General features: G+C 46.5%; 1 protein-coding gene across 1 annotated transcript in view; it reads right to left on the bottom strand.

Annotated features, from left to right (window-relative positions):
• The window catches only part of nrsn1l (neurensin 1-like), a 64,452-nt gene that overhangs the window by 31,997 nt on the left and 15,525 nt on the right, over window positions 1-16,930 (bottom strand). The window contains exons 2-3 of the mRNA XM_080443263.1: window positions 11,842-11,975; window positions 4,833-4,938 (exon numbers count right to left, since the gene is read on the bottom strand). The gene's annotated coding sequence lies outside the window, so the exon portion shown is untranslated. The remainder of the gene's footprint in view (window positions 1-4,832; window positions 4,939-11,841; window positions 11,976-16,930) is intronic.

The raw sequence follows: 16,930 nt of genomic DNA on the forward strand, positions 1-16,930 counted from the left end.
TACACTGTCTCTCTGCATTTGATGTATGTGTCTACCTTGCTTATTGTAAGTAACTCTGGATAAGAGCATCTGCTAAGAGTCTTTGAGTCTCCGCCGGTCATCAAATTATTGGCTTAGGAATGCGACAAAAACAAAAAAAAACTGTAGTTCACAGCAACATTTTTGCGGTGAACTACACCTTTAACTAACAAAAACATGAGAACAAATGACCACGGTAAGTCTTCATGGTCATCATAACTAGGTCAAATCGTACTGTAGATGTGATACATGACAGCCACATGCCAACTATCAATATTGTAATTGATCAAACAGCTACTGTAAAATGAAGCCCCTCTTCGTCACCCTTCGTCCCAAGAAGGCCTATTATCTGTCAACCCCTGGAGTGTTTGTCCCTCCTTCCAGCCTGATGTCAGAGAGATTACATACTCATCTCTCACACATACACTCTCTCTCTCCCTCACACACGCATAAACACACACACACACACACACACACACACACACACACACACACACACACACACACACACACACACACACACACACACACACACACACTGGAGCTAATGAAAATTCAGGCTCATCCCCCGCTGTCTAATGGGCCTAATAACAGAGAGTCACTGGGGGCCTCGCGCATGTCAGGCAGATTACAGGACGCCTATGGGCTGGATGGACAGGTCCTTGGCAGGAACACACACCCACGTATGCACAGACAAGACACTATACAAACACACCCGCGCACACACACACACACACACACGCACACAATCTCTATCTCTGTCACCTCACTCGTCCAGCAGATTTACTGGCTCTGTGCGCTAACAACCACCTTTGCTACCACTAGGGGGCAAGGGTGAGCTTTGTCAGAGGAGGCTCCCTCATCATAACGTCTCAAATATGGGCTCTTCAATTACACACATGACTTATCCCATTGTCATGTTGTTCTACTATGCTACAGATCATGTTATGCATACTTATGTCGGCCCTCATTGTACGCTCCTCCAGTAAAGTTTCATAATTAAACCCTTCCCTGCGACCGCGATATAGCTTCCCTCCCTAAAGTTAAAGCTATAACCCTAAACCTCTTTCATGTTTGGCAAATCTTTAGAAATATTTTTTTATAGATCGATTTTTAATAAATACATTAATTAGCGCCCATTCATTTCATTAATGGTTCTGCGGCTGCCGCTTCAATCCAATCCAGCGCTAGTTGGGAGAGGAGTGAGTGAGTGCACATAAAGTTTATTTTCATTATTTCCAGAATTAAGTGGTCCAACAAACCTACAGTATGGCTGGCTTGATCCAAACGCAGCCCCACACTGTAGGGGTTGTGGACCGAAAGAGCATGGCTTGGTGGTCAGTGGAGGCTTTCACCTGTGGGTGAAAGCAGAGAGGGGACGGGGTCTGCCTCTGAACTATACCTGAACTGCAAATAATAGTCATCGAGTGAGAGAGGAGAGGACAAGGGGGGCGCAAACAACAAAGAGACAAGAGACGAGGGGAGAATACAGACAGGAATGAGTAGGTATTTGTGAACATCAGACGGATGGATGGACGGACGGACGGACGGACGGACGGACGGACGGACGGACGGATGGACGGACGGAAGGACAGAAGGATGGAAGGACAGGTTAAGGACAGAATGAGCAAAATAGAGAAAGACAGAGAGAGACTGAGAGTGACAGTGTGAGAGATACTGGAGAGGGTCAGGAGAGAGTGCAGGTCCTCACTCCCCCAGGCTGTCCCCCTTTGACTGTCTGTCTGTCTGTCTGTCTGTCTGTCTATCTGTCTGCCTGCCTGCCTGCCTGCCTGCCTGTCTACATCATATCTGTGTCTGACTCTCCCTTACACAGAACATTCTCTCTCTGTCAGTAGGTTTGGACATGGCTCCCCAGCCCACGTACTGCTCATCTCCTCTTCATTTTGGCGACTCATACATTTATGGAGCGGTCCGGTGCGTCTCCCTGCGAGGCATTCAGGATTACCGCACACACATGCGCAAATGCACGCACACGCACACAGCTGTGGGGGGTGGAGGGGAGAAGGGGGCTGGTGAATTGAAGGAGGAAAAGACATGCGTGGGGGACAGACAGAACCAGAGGCCCAGGTGGTTGGGTGAGTCAACATGCTTCACATTTAGGACTCTGCTACAAAAAGAATATTTTTTTAACGTCAAATGGTGATGTATTTGCGGTTTGGGCAGAAGTGGAAATGTCATGGCTTTGGCTTGAGGACATTTTGGGACAAATGGGTTTTTTCCATTATTAACATCATTCACACGGCGGCCATTTTGCTCTTACGTCTGGAGTTAAGGGTACACGTTGTTTGTAACTGGAGTCAGGTGCTCAGCTGACAAGATTAACTCAATGAGATGAAATCCACCGAGGTGGAAGGAAGCGGCACTCCAAAATAAAAGTTTGCAAGACACTGTCAGTCAGTTATTACCAAAGCAAATGGTAACTGACCGACAGTGTCTTGCAAACTTTTATTTTGGAGTGCTCCTTCCTTCCACCTCGGTGGATTTCAACTTATTAAGTGTACAGGTGTGTGTGTGTGTGTGTGTGTGTGTGTGTGTGTGTGTGTGTGTGTGTGTGTGTGTAGTACAGATATTTTCTTGGGTGTGTGTGCGTATGCGGGTGAACCGTGTTGGAGCTGTCAGTTGTCATTTAAGACCCACTTTGGTGCAACACACACCTTTCTGTGTCTATATCACTGGTAAGTTTGAGGTCTGTGTGTGTGTAAGTATGTGTGTGCGTTTACTGTAATTAGCACTTCAACACACAAGAGTGCTGAACCTGAGCAACCAGCAGATAAACCCTGCAAGGCCATGAGACTGACACACACACACACACACACACACACACACACACACACACACACACACACACACACACACACACACACACACACACACACACACACACACACACACACACACACACACACACACACACACACACACACACACACACACACACAGAATGTGGGTATCACTGCTATTCAGTGGTGTGATCTACCGTAGTTTTTTTCGGAGGGTATACGATAATTATTCCCTGCGCGACATGCGCGACATGCGCGATACGCTATCGTGTTTTCAATGGATGAAATGGTTATTAGACTGTATACGCTTTCCCCCAAAAAAATCTGCACTGTATACGGCGTATACACCGTACCACGGTAGAACACATCACTGCTGCTATTCCAGCTTTAATGCAATTGATCAATTGACAATGCAAAGCGGACGGGAGAGCAAATGCTTTCCATTCACAGGCCACTCGCGGTGGATTATGTGTGCGCGTTCCATTTTGTGTCTACAATGCAACTTTCTTTGTGTCCCCCCCCCCCCCCCACCACCAGCACCCCACAACTACAGAGATGTAATAAGTAATGAGACTCGCACGGAGAGGGGGGGAAAGGATTCTTTTCGTGTTCATTTGCTTAATACATGCCCACTGAATTCCTATATGTTTCCCTCCAATTACCAGCATTACTCAAAGTCACAGGCCCTCTGTGTGCATTTTTCATCTTTCACTTCCCGCGCTCTCTTCCATTAATTTGAATATCGCCAGCCCCCCGATCCCGAGGAAAAGCACTTCTAGGCAAACACAACAGTCACGCCTGGAAATGAGTGTGCTCTCTGATGTGTATTTTCCTCGCACTCCCCCCCCCCCCCCCTCAATCCCACCCACCACCACTCTGTCCAGTGTCTCTCTGTGTTGCGCTGGGAGCAGTATGAGTACCGATGGAAGACGGCGGTCCCCCCCCCCCCCCCCGCGGTGCGGTTGCATGCGTTGATGGGGTATATAAGGTACCGTCTGGTGAGTGCCGGCGTTGCCCCCTCGCGCCCTCCGGGGAGTCTGGGAGAATGGGTCCCCGTGGAGGTTTGTTTAAATGCTAGAGGGAGTGTTTGCCCTGGCCCCAGACTCTTGCACTAATGGATATGTCTCCCGTTATTGATAGCGGGACCGCAAGGAAAGAATGCACATAAGCTTTTTTTGTGCATTCATTATGCGGCGGGCCGGGTGGTGGCGGCGCGGGCATCGGGCGCCATCTCTTTGGCCCTTGTTCCGTGTCTTTGTGGCAGAGAAGAGAGGCGTATGTGTACACAAATCTAATTTTTCTTTCTTATTTTTTAGGGAGCTAAAACGTTCCTTAAACAAATCTGTATGGTAGAGTATATTAACCATTTACACCCTATTTACTTTGATACTATATACATTAACCAGGGTGTCCCAGAGTTCTATAATTGCACCCCCCCCCTTTTTTTCTTTCCAGACCAAAAAATCTCTTTGGCGAAAACAGATCTAGCTGAGCTTGTAGATCTGTTATTTTGCCACATGTCGGGTAGCCTGGTAAAGCCTGGAATTCAATTGCATTCAATCAAATGCAATGCGATTTCCGCGACCGGGGCGGTTTACTAGGCTGCATGTCGGGTAGGACCACTGCTGTTTGACAAGAGGTATTGCATGAGTCTCAAAATGTAATATATCCTCTTCCCAAATGAGCTTTTCATCTTAGCTCAGCAGTAGAAATTGTGCCGCTCATGCGTAGGATGGGAATCTTGCGGATTGCAGCTTTAAATGACCCACACCTGATGAACAACCAGACACCGGCGTTGTGCCAAAAATCGAAGATCTACAAGCTCAAATTGCAACACATTGTGAGCTTGTAGAGTACATGGTTGTTGTACAGTACAGTGTTGCATGACACTGACGCGCAACAAAGTATAAATCTTTTCTTTTTTCTCAGTTGGGTTGCACCGCTTTTGCTCTCGGCTGTTATGAGAACATTTTAGTTTTCTCACTTCACCCTCTTCACTCTTACAGTACTTACTGTACTATACTGTACGGCAGTAGTGCGCTCGCTGGACTTCGATTTCTTCGACTCACTCGACTCCTCTCTCTTTGATCTCTCCGTCTGCGCTGTCGGGGAGAAGAGGCTACAGGAGGAGAGAGAGAGAGAGAGAGAGAGGGAGAGAGGGGGGGGGGAGAATGTTCTGTAAGCAAGAGTTTTCACAAGAACAATGCTGTCTGCTTTTAAGGGAGACGTGATGTCATGTGTTATGCCTGGAAAGCTCAGAAACTGATACAGTCAATATCTTACCTCAAGCAGTAGGCCTACTCTTTCTCTCTCTCAGGCTAAGAACTTAAGGACTTGTGGATTTAGGGCTGAGCTTCATCGCAGACATAATACATATTCACACAGACCTTCTCTACGGGGGGTGTGTGTGGGGGGAGGGGGGGGGGGGGGGCGGAGCGGGGGGGGTGGGGGGCTGAGAGCTCTGATAGCTGCTGGCAAGGTTAGCTCTGTTTATGAATCCATCAATTACACATATTTAATTTAGTAAGAGAAGAAAATGCCGCTACACTGACTGAATCCAGACCGAGTGTCCCCCTGAGCACCGGGATAAATAGAGCAAGAGCGAGAGAGAGAGAGAGAGAGAGAGAGAGAGAGAGAGAGAGAGGGAGAGGGAGAGAGAGAGAGAGGGAGAGACTTCATTAATTCCATCGTCCATCTAATTGAAGCCCTGTTGGACCCTACAGCTATATTTAAGTCCAAGACGACTTCTAATGAGAATAAAAAAGACGGTTGATGGGAAAAGTTGTATCAGCGACGCCCGATCTCCGGAAAAGCACCTTGAGGCCAAATCAGACTTCATATACAATACAGACTCCAGGGGACACTACCGCTGATCGAGAGATGATTAAACGGTTAAAGGCTAATTTATACATTCAGACGCGTGACCCCGTCGACAAGTGTCGCTCAACAAAAATGATGTACTTTTGAACACTTTTTTTCAGAATAACAACTCTGGAGACCTAGAATTGTTGGGGCGGTAGTGGCTCAGGAGGTAAAGCGGGCCGTCTCGGAGACTGGAGGGTTCCCAGTTCAATCCCCAGATCATTCCTGGCAGCGTGTCGAAGTGTCCTTGAGCAAGACACTGAACCCCCCCCAACTGCTCCTGATGAGCAAGGTGGTGTCTCGCATGGTTGCACCCGCCGTCTGTGTGTGAGTGTAGGGCCTTAATGACTACCAAAGTTTCACCATTGTGGTGTGTGTGAATGGATGACTGTGAATACATTGCAAAGCGTGTTTGAGTGTTCAGAAGACTAGAACAAGTGTATAAATACAATCTTTTACCATTTATTTAACCACCTGAACACTAACGTCTGTATTCTGGGGTGAAAATTCGGCAAACATATTTAGTTTAAGTGTAAAAAGGAGGGGGCCTGGTATAGACCCCTGGGGGACTAAAGTTCCTCACAAGCTGATCTCCACGAGCAAAAACAAAAGGGGTTTGTATTTGAAAAAGTAATCATGTAAAAAAAAATAAAGATGAAATGAAATGATTTGCCATCGTGTTTTTACATAATTATGTTCGAAAACATCGAATCAAAGAAAAAAAGTGAAATGGAAACATACGGTAAATCAAAAAATCTTATAATTCATTTGAGATGTAGCATGTTGACCTACAAGATGTTGTTGTGAAACTGAATCACACACTGTAAGCACTGAACACAAGGTTTTTCTCCCCAAAGATTATTTTACAGAGCATTTCTGCTTTTTCTTTTTTTATTGTTGAAAGGGCAGTAGTGAGAGACTGGAATCCAAGGGCAGACAGACAAACAACCTGCAATACCCCTGCAATAGTCCCCAACCCAGAATCAGACGGAGGACGATGCAATCAAAGCATAGGAGGGAGAAAGAAGCAGTGGGGTATATTTATCTCATATCCAGACTTTATTTAACCCTGGTGTCCCTTTAATGAGCATGTCATTACAGGCGAAAATGTAAAAATAAAGATTGAGAATTTTCTAAATTTTTCAAATATAGCTGACCTTCGGTTACACACATGCGACACGTTGCGAGCTTGTATCAGCTATTTTGGAAGAGCCAACGTATAAAATATGTTAATCCAGGCACAACCGAACCAGAAAACAATGTGAAAAACAGTACCTTCCGATGGTTAAAGGAGAGATCCGGACATTTTAAGTGTTATCTTTGATGTGTCGTTACTCACCTACCGACGTAGAAAGTGGCGTTGATTTTTTCCAGCGATTCCCCTGTCGTCATTTTTTCGACCCCCTCCGTTGGCATAATGTGAGCCAGTGGCGTCAGATTTTTTTTTTTGGGGGCCCCTTTTTTGGGGGGCCCTTTTTCGGCCGCACGGCTTGTCTGCTGCGGGGGTTGCTGTGTCAGTCTTTTTACCAAAAAATGTATGCAGAGAGGTCTGCTTCCTTTTCATTTTAACTCACTGTTCACAAGTAAATAAAACAGCCTGTCTGCTATTGAAAAAACGCGCCTCTGCTGCTTGCTAATTAACAATAACGCATTGCACCTGTGTTGAACCTGGGATTCCCAGGCTGGGCCTGGGAATATACCATTTGACAAGATAGGGGAGAATAGGGGAGATACAAGCAGTTGTGAAGAATGAAATACCCTGTGAAAGCAATCATTTTGCATTGGTAGTTATTTTACTGAAATTTAATAACAGAATAATCAACGCAGATAGGCAGAGACATTCATGGATTTATTTTTGATTCTTTTTTTTTTTTTTCCTGGAGCCAGGGTATGGCAGCTGCCATACCCTGCCATACCCAATTGACGCCTCTGATGGGAGCGCGTGCCTAAGGGAAATTCGTCTATTATAACCGATGCAAAGTTATTTTTTTCTCTACTACTACTCATTGTAGAGTCTCATGATACTCAAACATGCACTGAAAGTCCCTGAGAAGCTATCGCTAATGCCGAACGAGCTAACGCTGGTTGCTTGTTTCTCTCCCAGAACCTGGCAACTCGGTGTTGCCAGGGAGAGAAATAAGCAGAAATCTGGTCATAAAATGTCCGGACCTTTAACAGAATGGTTGCGTATGGACGGCCAGCAGCACATTCCATGTTCTGAGTCAACTCCCTCCACGCACTGTCAGGAAATCCCAGCAGGACTATACTGTGTGGCGTGCAGTTCCTCGTAGCAAAAATGTCAATTTATTTATTCACTTAATATTGATGCTATTTTCTCGTCTTTGTGAATAAATAAGGCTATGCATATGTGATGCACACATTATTACCCTTGTTATCCAACTGAGGGCAGGCCTATCAGCAGCAGTCTGTGGTGTTGTTTCCTTCCAAACCCCTGGTCATAACAGATGTGACATACCATAAACAGAGGACAATGGTCGGCCACAATGCTATCAGTGGGTCAACTTCCTCAATATGACAGGTATGGTTACATAAAATACATTTGACCAAAAAAAGTGGTGGAGGCTGAGCTAAATATAAATATAATAGTGAAAGCCAGGAAACATCAGCATAGTTCAACAGAGCAGAGTAAAGCAGAGTAGAGAGTATAGTGGAGTGAACTGCAGCAGAGTACAGCGGAGTCGAACAGAACAGAGTTGAATGAAGTAGATCTGAGTAACTTAAAAGCTGAGTAGGACTGAGTACACATGGGAGATTTTGTTTTCCCTATAGGACAGCATGCGGACAGTAACACTGTGAGAGTTTCTACAACAAATGGATAACTTTTTAACCACTTAAACCCTATATACTTACAGCGGTTGACAGGAGTCCCCCAGGGCTCTATACTAGGTCCACAAGTATTCTTAAATCTATTAAATCTATATGCAATATAGATTGGCTTGTACAGATAGATCTGCTATTTTGACAGAAAGTTAACCCCAGAAGGGACGCTATAGGGTTAAAACCTGACTTTTAAGGCCCAAGTAAGCCGCTATAGGTGTATGAGTGTCCGAACTGAACAGCCGGCGGCCTCACCGGTCGGCGAGGGCATCGTCCGAACGGGGCGAGCCTCGGCGGACGAAATGGGTCATCACGTATAACCAAAACAAGCGCTCCCCTTCCCACCTCTCGGCCAATCACACGGTGTCTCGGCTCAGGTGTCTGTATGGACAACAACAACACATACTGTACAGTAGTGTGTGTGTGAGGACAGAACACGGCAGCCGTATACGTGCAGATGAGTAGAGGAGAATACAGACGAGTTGACTCAACTCAGAAGAGTGGCAGACAAAAAAGAAACCCGTAATGTAATGTACATGTACTACATGTACAAGCTGTACGGTACAAAGCAGAGCGGAGCGCTGCGGCTCTTCCAGAAGGTACATCCACTGGTCTGTGTGATTTGATAACAGGGCTGCAGGAAGGTCGGCCGTTCTGCTGACAGTCAGCATGTATGTATGTACCGCCTTAGTGAGAACTATCCTCTATGCAGCAGCATTAAATCAGAGCCCTCACAGAGAAAATGATTGCTCTAATCTAATTCAGTGCCGTGTGTCGCCCCCCCCACCCCACCCCGCGACCCCCCTCTCCACTCGCAGCAGACACACACACAATGTTCTGTGCCATGGCGTCCCATTCCCAGGAAACGCAAACGCCCGTTCAGTGGCATTCCGGCAGCAATCCAATTAAGTTTGATTTCAATTCAATTACAGCCCGGTTAAGGGAGATAGAGTGGAGTCCCATTGAAGGGACTTGCTTGGGAATTCCATTTACTACAGAGGAAGTCACTGGGCTCCATAATATTCAGGTTGGGGAATGAGGTTCTGAGAAAAAAAATAGGGAGGACTGATAGAAAGTCCATCTTGCAGCAAGTACAGTACGTTGGGTATGAAATAGCGCGTTTCTTGCGGCACACACACACTGCGCAGCCTGTATACGTTCAGGCTGTACACGTTCAGATACAAGCCCAGGCCCCGGTTCAACAGAAAAAAAACTGCAGCGCTCTCACACAGGAAGACATCTGCTGCGTGTGTCTGTCTGCGAGACCGCAAGCAGCAAACTGTCAACAACTATCTACACCCCAATCTGCCTCAGTGTGCATGTACGCGGGTGTGTGTGCGTGCATGTAAGTGGGCACATGCTCAGCTGCACGTGTGTGTGTGTGTATGTGTGTGTGTGTGTGTGTGTGTGTGCGCGCAGGCGTGCACATGCTCGGCTGTGCCTGGCGATCATCAAGGGGGGTCAAGGACCCCCCCATTAATATGTATTTGGCCGCAGACCCCCATCTGACAATATGTTGTGCCAGTCGACCCCCATACAATATTTTTTTTAAATATAGTTTTTTTTTAAATAGCCGTACTGGTATAGATCGGATATAAAGTGATTTTGAAGCTGTATTATCCCATTTTTCTGGGGACACACTGGAACCCCCACAAGGACCCCAGGGGGTCCCCAGAGCTCTTCATACAGTTGTTTTACGAGGTAGACTCAGCTGTCTGTCTGTCTGTCAGTCATTCTCCCTTTTTGTTCTCAGATGCACAAATCAGCCTGTCTACACAGCTTTCATTTGAGCTTATCCATCAGCCATATCCATCAGTATCAATCAAACACAAATAAGTACCCTGTCTGAAGCACACACAACTGCACGCACGCACGCACACACACACACACACACACCCACACACACACCCACACCCACACACGTCAGTGGCAGTGGATATGCTATCCGTATCCACTGTGTGTGTGTGGGGGTGTGTCTGTCTCTGTGTGTGTGTGTGTGTGTGTGTGTGTGTGTGTGTGTGTGTGTGTGTGTGTGTGTGTGTGTGTGTGTGTGTGTGTGTGGTTCTGACACGTTGGTCTATTGATTTTGTTGTCTCATCCTAATGGTCTTACACCCATCCATCACTAGCTGCTGCTAGCACTCAGCTATAGGACAACTGCTTAGGACTGAATTAAGAAAAGACAGGACAGACAGGTGAAAAGTGTGTGTGTGTGTGTGTGTGTGTGTGTGTGTGTGTGTGTGTGTGTGTGTGTGTGTGTGTGTGTGTGTGTGTGTGTGTGTCTCTGTGTGCGTAGGCCGGTGTGTGCATGTGAAAGAAGTGTGTGTGCATCAGTATGTGTGTGTGTGTGTGTGTGTGTGTGTGTGTGTGTGTGTGTGTGTTGTGTGTGTGTGTGTGTGTGTGTCTGTGTCTGTAGGCCAGTGTGTGCATGTGAAAGAAGTGTGTGCATCAGTGTACTGTATGTGTGCATCAGTATGTGTGTGTGTGTGTGTGTGTGCGTGTGTGTGTGTGTGTGTGCGCGTGCACGTGCGTGTGTGTGTGTGTGTGTGTGTGTGTGTGTGTGTGTCTGTAGGCCGGTGTGTGCATGTGAAAGAAGTGTGTGCATCAGTGTACTGTATGTGTGCATCAGTATGTGTGTGTGTGTGTGTGTGTGTGTGTGTGTGTGTGTGTGTGTGTGTGTGTGTGTGTGTGTGTGTGTGTGTGTGTGTGTGTGTGTGTGTGTGTGTGTGTGTGTGTGTGTGTGTGTGTGTGCGTGCGTGCATGCGTGCGCGCGCGCACGTGCATGTGTGTGTGTGTGTGTGTATGATTTATTAATTCTTTGATATTTGCAAAGCATCAAGAGTGATAAAATATAAAATAATGCGATGTATGTGAGTGAGCTGTGTGTGTGTGTGTATGTGTGTGTGTGTGTGTGGGGGGGAGGGGGGGGTTACGTGAGTGTTTCAGTGTTAATGTCTTTAGACATGATTTCAGACCCCTTAGCAAATGACCTTTGACCTCTGCCTCTAACTCTTACCCTGCTGTGGTACTTAAGTGCTTTAAGGCTCTATGTGTGTGTGCTCGCGCTTGTGTGTGTGTGTGTGTGTGTGTGTAGTGTGTGATTTTAAGTGTGCATTCGGGTACATCATACATACTAAAATCCTCTGGGTTAATTGAAATCAGAAAGTCTGCAGATGCATTCTCTGATCAGTGGCAGATGACACGCTATTCTCTGATTCAAATTAGCACAGATCATTTGACTGTGTATATACACCTACAGTACAGTGTGATAAATGACAGCGTCCTATATGTTAAACAATGGACAGTGAGGATGTGTAACTCACCTCTATAGGCATTAGCGTGTTCATCCATTCACCCAGAACACAAGATGACAGGCCAAACACTTTCTGTCTCCCCGGCTCCATCCGTCCAATCATCACAGAGGTGTGTCCCCGTACGCCAACTCTTCACCTCAGCTCTTCATCAACAAATAAACACAAACATGCACACTGTTAGCTAGTCTCCAACATATCTTTCCTCAAAGCTGCAATCCGTAATTGTATCCGTTAAACCCATAGAGTTAAAAATAATAGAGAGGGCACCCGAAATCCCCTCCCATCCACTTGCATTGAGTTGCTCACCCAGCGCATGAAGCGAATTCACCCCTTCTTCCGGGTTGGAAAGTGTGATGGGCGTAGCCTATTTGGGGCCACTGTGATACGTTCTGCGTCACAGAAGTGACGCGTTTTAGGTCACAGAGGTGCGCGGCCCCGTGCGCAAGCTTGTGCGCAAGCTCGTGAGTCGAGCCCATTGGTCGAAACAGTTTTCGCTTGTACATTTTGCAGTGACCCCCTCTGTTTTACTGTTCCACTGTTTTTATAGATTTTAATCCATAGTCATAGCCTTTTTTGTGTGTTTTTCCTAATAAAGTTGCCCCTGCCTGAAATTCATTATGTTAATATCTCCCCAGGCCAAGCAGGGATTGCCTTTTGCCTGAGCGAGTGGAAATTTGGTCTCTCGTGTGGGAGACCAAGGTTCAAATCCAAGGTAAGACATGAAAGTTACAGACGGATCACAGCTTGTAAAACAACAACAAACTTCAGTGAATCAGGAGTCACAGGAGGAAATAACGGGTGTAATCTAATTCCGCGTGTAGTGTTGTAAGCATTCGACAGCTGTGAAGAAGATACTCTGTTCAGCCTATGATCACTAATGAAGATAAACCTTGCTCTGTGAGAGCGCTCTCTCTGTTCCACTGCGTTAGAACTTCTCACTCTGCGTTAGAACTTCTGAGTTCAAGAGTTTCTTACGAACTCGTCCGGCCTTTTGACCCGACGTGATGCAGATTATGTGCCGGTCCACGGTGCACGCCACGCTGTGAACTGGGGCTGCGTAGCCAAACACAAAGCCGCCCAGTGTGATGGGTAATAGAGCGTAATCCAGTGTGTATGAAAAGATACAGACGTGCTGGGCCGTCATGTGACTGCAGCTTGGCTGCAAAACTGTAAGTGACCTCCCCACCCCGGCCCATAACATTAGCAGGCGGACCTCCCCGTGTGCCTCCGGGCTATGACGTGCACGCACACACACGCACACACACGCATAATATGTATCCATTGGCACATAAACATGCAAATACAAGCCAGATGCACACAAACACACACACACTGTTTCGCTCAAACACACACACACTTACAATACACACACTTACACATGCCTACTTGCACATGAAAATGTGCAGAGTCAAACACACACACACACACACACACACACACACACACACACACACACACACACACACACACACACACACACACACACACACACACACACACACACACACACACACACACACACACACACACACACACACACACACACACACACACAGGCCCAGCAGGCCTTGTGAGCTGTGCTGTGACCTTTGGTTTCCAGTCAAAAGGGGGCTGTTCAGGGGAACACAACAGCACCACTCATCTCCTCTGCTCCTCTTGTAAATTTTGCTCTTTCTGCTCGGGGCTCAGAGGAGCTCTGTGTTGTTTAGTGAAAAGAAGGAGGAGGAGGAGAGGAGAGGAGAGGAGATGGAGGAGGCGAGAAGAGGAGGGGCAGGAGAATGGAGGAGAGAAGCCTGTTTCTGTGTGTGTGTGTGTGTGTGTGTGTGTGTGTGTGTGTGTGTGTGTGTGTGTGTGTGTGTGTGTGTGTGTGTGTGTGTGTGTGTGTGTGTGTGTGACTGTGTGTGTGTGTGTGTGTGTGTGTGTGTGTGTGTGTGTGTGTGTGTGTGTGCGTGTGCGTGTGCGTGTGTGTGTGTATGCGTATGTCTACGAAAGGCTAGGATTGTGTGTGTACGCATGCATGTGTGTGTATGTATGCGTGCATGTGTTGATGTGTGTGTGTGTGTGTGTGTGTGTGTGTGTGTGTGTGTGTGTGTGTGTGTGTGTGTGTGTGTGTGTGTGTGTGTGTGTGCGGGCCCTATATAGTACTTGTGCGTAAAAAGAACAGAGAACAAGGGGTCTTTAGTCTGTGATGAAAACACGGACCAATGTTAGAGGCCAAATAAGATTAGCTGGTCTAATAGACACACTTATTTTCATTATTCTGCATCATTGCCGTGGCCTCAGAGAACAGACTCAGTACTAGGGCGAGAGAGAGGCCCCTCTGGCATGGAAGTCCAAATAAAGGACTCTTCTCTCTGCCCATTCTGATTATTTTAATCCAATTTCCAACTATTCATACATTCCCCCGACATACCGCGTTTTACGGCAAAGTGAAATATGTTCTTTCCATCAACCCATTTGAAGGTTGTTGAGACTTTGATTGGTTGCTGAGATGTGTGTAATATGATCTTTTTTCTTTATTAAATATGGAAAATTGCAGATCGCTACGATAGCAGTTTAACCCATTGAGACCTGAAGCCGATTCTACATGTCTCCTAAATCTCAACAGTTTTCTGAAAAACCTATGTTTCTATATCAGTGGTGCTCAATCTTTTTCATGTCCAGGACCCCCAAAATTATATGTATTTGGCCGCGGACCCCCATCAAAATATTTTGTTCCAGGGACCCCCCAGAAGCAAAGATTTGAGTTAAAAATGTTCGCTTTAAAAATATATATATTCAAAGATTTGCACACATTTTCACGATTTTTCAAAAATAGCAGATATACAAGCTCGTAGCGCGGCACTCGGTGCCGCGCTATGAGCTTGTATATCTGCTATTTTTGAATAGCCCAAAGTGTAAAATAATGCTTTTGAGCTCAAATCTAAAAATGACACAATTCCAGGTCTTAATGGGTTAATGGGCGTAAATAAATCAGAGATACTCAGGGAGGAGCCACTTACAACCCTCCCCCCCTTCTAATCTAGCCTTCCTCGTTAACACGGGCGTAAATATGCAAATGAGACGAGACAGCGGCAAAATATACAAGCCTATTACACAATTAACATGACTGCTTGATTAAGTAATATAAGGAGATTTTATAATATCGCACACGCTTACAGGCACACAGGCAGATGTGGATGTGCGAGTGTGCGTACGCGCATGCCCGCACGTACACACAAATCAAAACTCATTTGCAAGACGTACGAGTGTAGTCACACTTGAAGTTTCCCCGTCTCTCAGAGGTTTCTCAGTCTTGCGCTCCATTATTATCGACGTGACAAAATAGACATTTGCATTGCCCTTGATACATTCACGCAACCAACATTTTTGCAACATTTTGCAACAACACACGATCAATGACCTAGCATAACCTTCAGCCGGGCGCCAAGATCCCCCGAAAACCGCCAGGTGTCACATCCATCCAAGGAGCAGATAAATGACGTGATGGCCGCTCGTACAGATTAACAACGCGGCCGTATAACGTTAGATCCAATCCCATTCTGCAGCTGATTACCTAAGAGCCTGATACCAACTAAATCTGCTCCTTAATTGCCGTGGAGATGATGATCAAGCGAGATGGAGCGAGAGTGACAGAGAGGGGTGTTGCCGTTTGACGTGATTACCACACCAAGCCCTCGGGGACCCATATCTTCATTTAGATTAAAACCCATGGACAGCAAACGGCGGAGCCAGCCCATCTTTAATGTAGCAGTATATCAAACCTCCACATGGAAGAAGAAGAAGAAGAGAAAAAACATGGAGGTTCCATGAAACTCAACGATGAAGAACATGCTTAACAAGAGAACAAAGACTTCTTGAGTGGAACTACGCCATCGTTGGCGGAGACATGGAACGAGAGAAGAAGAAAGGGAGGAAAAACCTGTTAGACGACAAAACACGCACGGCAAGGGCACGGCGGTGGAAGAAAAAAAAAGTCACAGGCTGTGATTCCTGGAGGACGACATGTAAAGCGTCATGGATGGAACAAATGAACGTTGGATCAAACGCGCCGAAATCACAACATGCATGGATGTACATGGATGTGTTCTTTACATGCTACTGATTAGGCTGCAAGTCGGCATCCACAAAGCAGCATGTGTGTGTGTGTGTGTGTACCCACCAAAGAGGAAACGTGCAGATAATAAGAACATCATGATGTGTACTGAACTGTACAGTACGTGTGTGTTATCAAGAACAGGATACATACTCCTGTGCGGTATACATGGGGAGTATATAGAGGAGGAAGTCGCACACATTTATCAATTAGTGACAGACAGACGAAGGCGGAAACTGGCCTGAAGATTGGTGCTGGCCTACATAAGTGTGTGTTTACGCGCGTACGTTGTGTTAAAGGCGTACCCAGGGGTAGTGCTACTTTTAGAAGTGCGGGAGCGCATCTATACTGCTTTTTTCCCTCTACACCAAATCTCTTAAACAAAAATCTACAAGCTGACGCCGTGTCGTGCTGCGACAAGTTGTCAGCTTGTAGATCTGCTATTCTTGGCTAATCGCCCCGCCCCCCCCACCCACAAGAATATGGATGCTGGGGTTCAAGTGGCTATATCAATTGACCAAAACCTAAATCCTATTTTAGAAGTGGCGCTCCCCCTCCACTACACCCCTGGGCATACCGGTACACAGCAGGTTATGTTAACTGGAGACCACCCATCTCTTTTAGTTAAACCTATAACCCTGGATCCAACCACCACCAAGTTATTTGAAGCAGACGGAATTGGACACCGGACCATCTTTATTGTAGTTTGGACATCGATACCCTCTTTCCATTGGGAAAGACATAAAACTCACCGATAGTAGCTTTAAGGTCCGAAAACATGGATGTGTGTCTTATCGGAGATGAACAGCTTTCTACAGAACGAGCCAGAAGATTGAGACGGAGTGATACAGTACGTTCCAGACCTACCTTCACTCCCCCTAAAGTCTCCTTCCTTTTCTCTTGGGCTCTCGCTACCCCTTTCTCTGTTGCCCCCCCGTCTCAGTCCTGTGTGCGTGTGTGTGTGTGTGTGTGTGTGTGTGTGTGTGTGTGTGTGTGTGTGTG

The sequence above is a fragment of the Gymnoscopelus braueri genome, assembly GCF_963280865.1.
Source record: "Gymnoscopelus braueri genome assembly, chromosome: 11".
In the NCBI taxonomy this organism is placed as follows: domain Eukaryota; kingdom Metazoa; phylum Chordata; class Actinopteri; order Myctophiformes; family Myctophidae; genus Gymnoscopelus; species Gymnoscopelus braueri.